A 5,675-nucleotide genomic window follows, 5' to 3' on the forward strand; every position below is an offset into this window, starting at 1 on the left:
CACTTGAAAAAAAAATTGGGAGACAGGAAGTATTAATGGTTTGAGCAAGGTTAAAACTGAATACGTTCCCAGGCTGAGGTGAGATGATGTAACCATGCCTGAAATATTGTTTTGGGCTGGAACCCTCACAATATCTTACAAGTATACAGATGAACACTTGAAACACTATAGTGTACAAGGCTATGGTTCAAATGCTGGGAAGTGGCATTAGAGTAGATTTAGGTCTTGGTGACAGGGCCTCTTGCTGTGTTGCAAAGTTGGATGACTATTGTGTGCGACTTGTGATATTTGGCATCTAACTAGTCCTGTGTTATAGCTTCAACAGGTTGACACCTCATCTTTAGGTGTACCTGGCACTGCTTTTAGTATGCCCTCCTGTACTCTTCATTGGATCAGGATTCATCTCCTGACTTGACGCTGATGGCAGGTTACAGATTATGACTAAATATAATTCTGCTGCTGAGGGCTCACCTTGCTCCATAGGTACTAGATTTGGGTTTATAGGTTTTTTTGAAATCCATCCCAGTTAGCACGGTGGGAGTGCCACAATAGAAGATAGCCTAAATGTGAAAAGAAAGCTTTGTCTCCGCAAGAACTTTGCTGTGGCCACTCTAACCAATACTCTAATGGACAGATATTTCTGTGATAGGTAGATTAATAAGGTTGGAGGTATTATGTTCTCTTTTGTTGATTCCCTAATAACCTGTCACAGGACTAGTCTGAAAGCTTGGCCAGCCTGGTTAGTGGTGGTGCTCCCAATCCAGTCGAAGTGCTGGACATTGAACTCCCTGTGTTCATTCTGTACTCTTGCCACCCTCAGTGTTCCTCCAATTGGTGTTCAATATGGAGGAGCATAGATTCATCAGCTTAATTCTAAAAAAAGCTAGTTATCAATTTATGATGTTGTTAAGTGCCCAGCTCTTCTTTCTGATAAGGCACTCCTCGTGAAATGACAAGATGTGGAGGTGCCAATGTTGGACTGGGTGGAAAAGGCAGGCCTTGAGGTTTTGCCATTTGCTTGTTCCAACTTTAGATTGCCCTGGGAGTCAGCCCACCCTCTCGGAGGAAAACATCAGAATCCAGATTTCCTGTATCTTATCAGTGTCCAGTGATCTGTGCTTGAAATGTGCTAGTTTCAACCACAGGCAAGGCTCAACCACAGGCAAGGCTCAACCACAGGCAAGGCTCAATTTGGGTTTGCCTCGAAATGCTTCTCATGACCAATAGCTGAATAGCTGTGTAAATGTACCCGAGGAGAATGAACATGTGGGAGAAAGACTGAGGACCAGGCACTAGTGAAACAACCTGAAAATACATATGAATTGACAAAGTTTATCTTAAACCAATCTCAGCTGGAAAAGACGATTGTGTGACTATTTACAGAGAAATCTGAAACCGGAAACAGTGAAAAAATGCATTGCAAAGGGTTGAACAATTCTGAGAAGAAATGGGACACATGACCCTTTATCCATGCACATTAATTGCACTGTAGTTAATAATTTTAAATGTAGGAATACAGAATTTATCTTGTTTGGAGCTCACATTTTCCACAGTTATCACAGTTAGCATGCTCCATGTGAAGCCTCCATACCTTTGTCTTCTCACTAAAATATAACAAAGCAAACCGATGTAAACACTAAATAAAGTTTTTTTTTCTGACATTTCTGACAAATTTAAAAATATCAGTCACTTGAAAAATTACAATAGAACAATTCACATTGTAATATTAGAAGTGTTTCTTCTTGGTGAATGAGAAATTATTTAGAGAGGATCTACAGGAATATAGCAAAATGAAGATTTTGTTTTAAAATGCACTTATTGCTCTACTAATTAAATTTAATTAAGTATACCAATTGCATATTATCTGCAAGAGAGACATAATGGAACTGCAGGTATCTAATGCATACAACAAAAGAAAAACGTCGTTCAATGAATTGAACGATAGAAATAAAGAATGTTTAATATTCGTACAGCAATGAAAACGTGACCAAAAATAAATAACTGAAAATAAACAAACGCGAACATGGAAGTGCTGTAAGAACAGTTAACGCATCTCTTATCTTTGTTCTCCTCTTCTGCTGTTTCTCTATCTTCCCTGTCAAGGGAGGCTGTGAAAATACAGGCATTTAATTATTCATGGGTAGTGTACATAGACAGAATTTAAATGACTGATCCGTATAACTTGAAGTGTTTTATACTGGCGTTAAGTGCTGTAAATCAGGTTAGAAAGTAGGTTAAAAAGCGCCGTATCACTTCATGGATTTGCATGTTTTCCACATTGGGTTACTCGTTTTCATGATTATACGTGTCCAGTTAGATCATTGTCGTTGAATCTTTCCCCACGAGACAAAATCAAGCAGAGTTCCATCATAAGTAGCAGAGCAAACATGGACAAATACACAACCAGAATTATAGTGTGACAAAACTTATAAATGTAAACAAATACATGTTAGTTAAAATAATGTACCCATTCAATTTGCCAACAAATTGCAAATTAAAACACACAATTGCTTATTAAATATAATAGATGAAAAATCAAGGCTTTATAAGCACAGGAGGTGATGGTTGCAACAGAGCGGATTAAAGAGCCCCTGGACGATTGCTCGGAAAATCGGAAAGGGAGCGATGAGAATAGGGAAAAGTGAAAATACAAAATAATCAGATTAAGACCCTCGTATCTGTCGTGTGTTTCGGTTAAACAGACAAGCCCCCAAAAGCAGAAGCACATTTCATGAGAGGATCGCACATTGTGGTTAACATTTAAGAAACATCGACGATGAGCTGTCTGTAGCATCAAACTGCAAAACCCAGGATCACAACGGCAGCACTGATCAGTACACAACGGCAGCACTGATGCCAAGAGATATTTAAATAAATATTAATACTTATCTAATTTGCACAGTGGAAGAGGCAAGGGGGCGATGGATGCTGAAATAGTTCACACGGGTTGTGTGAGTGTGGGGTGAAAGGGATTCGCGGGCGGAGGCGGTTGGTGAAGGAGGGGGGCTCTGTTTGTGGGGAAGGACGCGCGTTCAATCCGGCGTGCGTGCGTGTCCCTGCGGTAGACAACTGTGGGTAGCTGGGCTGGCAGCTAATCTGGGTGGGTGTGTTCAACTTTGGGGTGTTTTATTGGGGTGGGCGTTTTTAATTAGAGTGGGTTTGTTTGGGATGCGTGAAATGTGTTAGGATATGTAATAATGGAATGGGCGGCATGTGAGTGTGTATAACTGGGGAGAGTGGTGGCTTTAACTTTGGGATGTTTATTTGGGGCTGGGTGTATTTAATTGGCGTGGGTGCTTGTGAGTGCGTTTAACTGGGTGGGTGTTAGCAGGCATGCGTTTAACTGGGGTGGATTGTATGTATCTGTATCACTGGGGTGTGTGTGTATACTGGAGTGGGTGTTTGTGTAAAACTGGAGTGGGGCTGTGTGGCTGTTTAACTGGAGTGGAATGGGTGTGTGTCTCCATAACTGGGGTGTTGTGGGTGTATAACTTGATGTGTGTGAGATGTATGTATAATTGGGCTGAGTGTATTTGCACCTTGGTGTTTGGTGGACTGTGTGTGTAAAACTGGAGTCTGTGTTTGTATAACTGGAGTGCATATGTGTGTGTGAATAACTGGAGAGTCTGTGTGTGTGTATAACTGGAGGGTATTTACATGTATGCATAACTGGAGTGTATTTGTGTATATATAACTGGAGTCTGTGTGTGTATCTGTGTGTGTGAATAACTGGAGTGTTTATATATCAGGAGTGTGTCTGTATGTTTGTATATAACTGGAGTCTCTGTATGTGTATAACTGGAGTGTGTGTGTATATAACTAGAGTGTTTGCATGTATAACTGGAGTGTGTCTATTTGTATGTATAATTAGATTGTGTATGTATAACTGGAGTTTGAAGGTGTGTGTGTGTGTCACAGGTGTGTATCTGTGTGTATAACTGGCATTTGTGTGTATAAGTGGAATGTGTCTGTATAACTGGAGTGTGCCTGTGTGTGTATAACTGGAGTCTGTGTGTGTCTGTGTGTGTGTGTGAATAACTGGAGTGTGTATATATCTGGAGTGTGTCTGTGTATGAAAAACTGGATTGTGTCTGTTTTGTTTGTGTATAACTGGAGTGTGTGTGCATATATAACTAGCATGTGTGCATGTATAACTGGAGTGTGTCTATTTGCATGTATAATTAGTTTGTGTATGTATAACTGGAGTGTGTCTGTGTCACAGATGTTTATCTGTGTGTGTGTATAACTGGAATGTGTGTGTATAACTGGAGTGTGCCTGTGTCTGTATAACTGGTGTGTAGCTGTATGTATATAATTGGAGTGTGTATGTGTCTTTATAACTCGTTTGTGATAATTGGAGTTTGTCTGTGTGCATATAACTGGAGTGTGCGTGTGTATAACTGGCGTGTGCGTGTGTATAACTGGAGAGTGTGTGTGTATAATTGGAGTTTGTCCGTGTGTGTATAATTGGAGTTTGTCTGTGTGTGTATAACTGGAGTGAGTCTGTGTGTGTATAACTGGAGTGTGCGTGTGTATAACTGGAGAGTGTGTGTGTATAATTGGAGTTTGTCCATGTGTGTATATAACTGGAGTGTGTCTGGGTACGTATCACAGGAGTGTGTTTGTGTGTGTTTGACATGACTGTGTATATAACTGGAGTGTGCGTGTGTATAACTGGAGAGTGTATGTGTATAATTGGAGTTTGTCTGGGTGTGTATATAACTGGAGTGTGTCTGGGTATGTATCACAGGAGTGTGTTTGTGTGTGTTTAACTGGATTGTGTGTGTGTATAACTGGAGTGCGTCTGTGTGCATATAACAGGAGTGGCATGTGTATGACGGGAGTGTGCCTCTGTGTGTGTCTAACTGAAGTGTGTGTGTTTGTATGTGCATAACTGGAGTGTGCCTCTGTGTGTATATAATTGGAGTGGCATGTATATAACTGGGGTGTGTATGTGTGTGTATAACTGGAGTGTGTGTGTGTTAAACTGGAGTGTGCCTCTGTGTTACAACTGGAGTGTGTGTGTGTGTGTGTGTGTTTGTGAGTGTATAACTGGAGTGTGCCTCTGTGTGTGTATAACTGGAGTGTATCAGTGTGCATAACTCGAGTGTCTGTGTGTAACTGGAGAGTGTGTGTATCTGTGTGCATAGCTGGAGTGTGTGTAGGTGTGTGTGTATAACTGGAGAGGGTCTGTGTGTAACTGGAGTGTGTGTGTATATAACTGGCATGTGTGTATCAAGGTGTATATATAACTGGAGAGTGCGTATGTGTGTGTGTGTATATATATAACTGGAGTGTGTGTTTATCATGTATAACAGGTGTGTGTGTATAACTGGAGTGTGAGTGCATAATGAGTGTGCGTAACGACTGTCTGTGTGTATAACTGGAATGTGTGTGTATAACTGGAGAGTGTGTGTCTATAGCTGGAGAGTGTGTGTGTATAACTGGAGTGTATATGTGTCTAACTAGAGACTGTGTGTATGTGTCTAATTGGAGAGTATGTGTGTGTGTGTGTGTCTAACTGGAGAGTGTGTGTATGTGTGTCTAACTGGAGAGTGTATATCTATGTGTCTAACCGGAGAGTATGTATGTGTGTCTAATTGAAGAGAGTGTGTCTGTGTACCTAATTGGAGAGTGTGTGTGTCTGTGTGTGTGTCTAACTGGAGAGTGTGTGT

At 40.9% G+C, this 5,675-nt stretch overlaps 1 protein-coding gene across 3 annotated transcripts in view; it reads left to right on the plus strand.

Annotated features, from left to right (window-relative positions):
- The first annotated feature begins 2,853 nt into the window (after positions 1 to 2,853).
- The window catches only part of gabra2a (gamma-aminobutyric acid type A receptor subunit alpha2a), a 254,455-nt gene continuing 251,633 nt past the window's right edge, over positions 2,854 to 5,675 (plus strand). The window contains exon 1 of one of the 3 annotated variants that reach the window (XM_043691791.1): positions 2,854 to 2,951. The gene's annotated coding sequence lies outside the window, so the exon portion shown is untranslated. The other 2 variants (XM_043691775.1, XM_043691784.1) reach the window with 2 other exon arrangements.

Source organism: Chiloscyllium plagiosum, chromosome 1, assembly GCF_004010195.1.
Source record: "Chiloscyllium plagiosum isolate BGI_BamShark_2017 chromosome 1, ASM401019v2, whole genome shotgun sequence".
Taxonomy (NCBI): Eukaryota; Metazoa; Chordata; class Chondrichthyes; order Orectolobiformes; family Hemiscylliidae; genus Chiloscyllium; species Chiloscyllium plagiosum.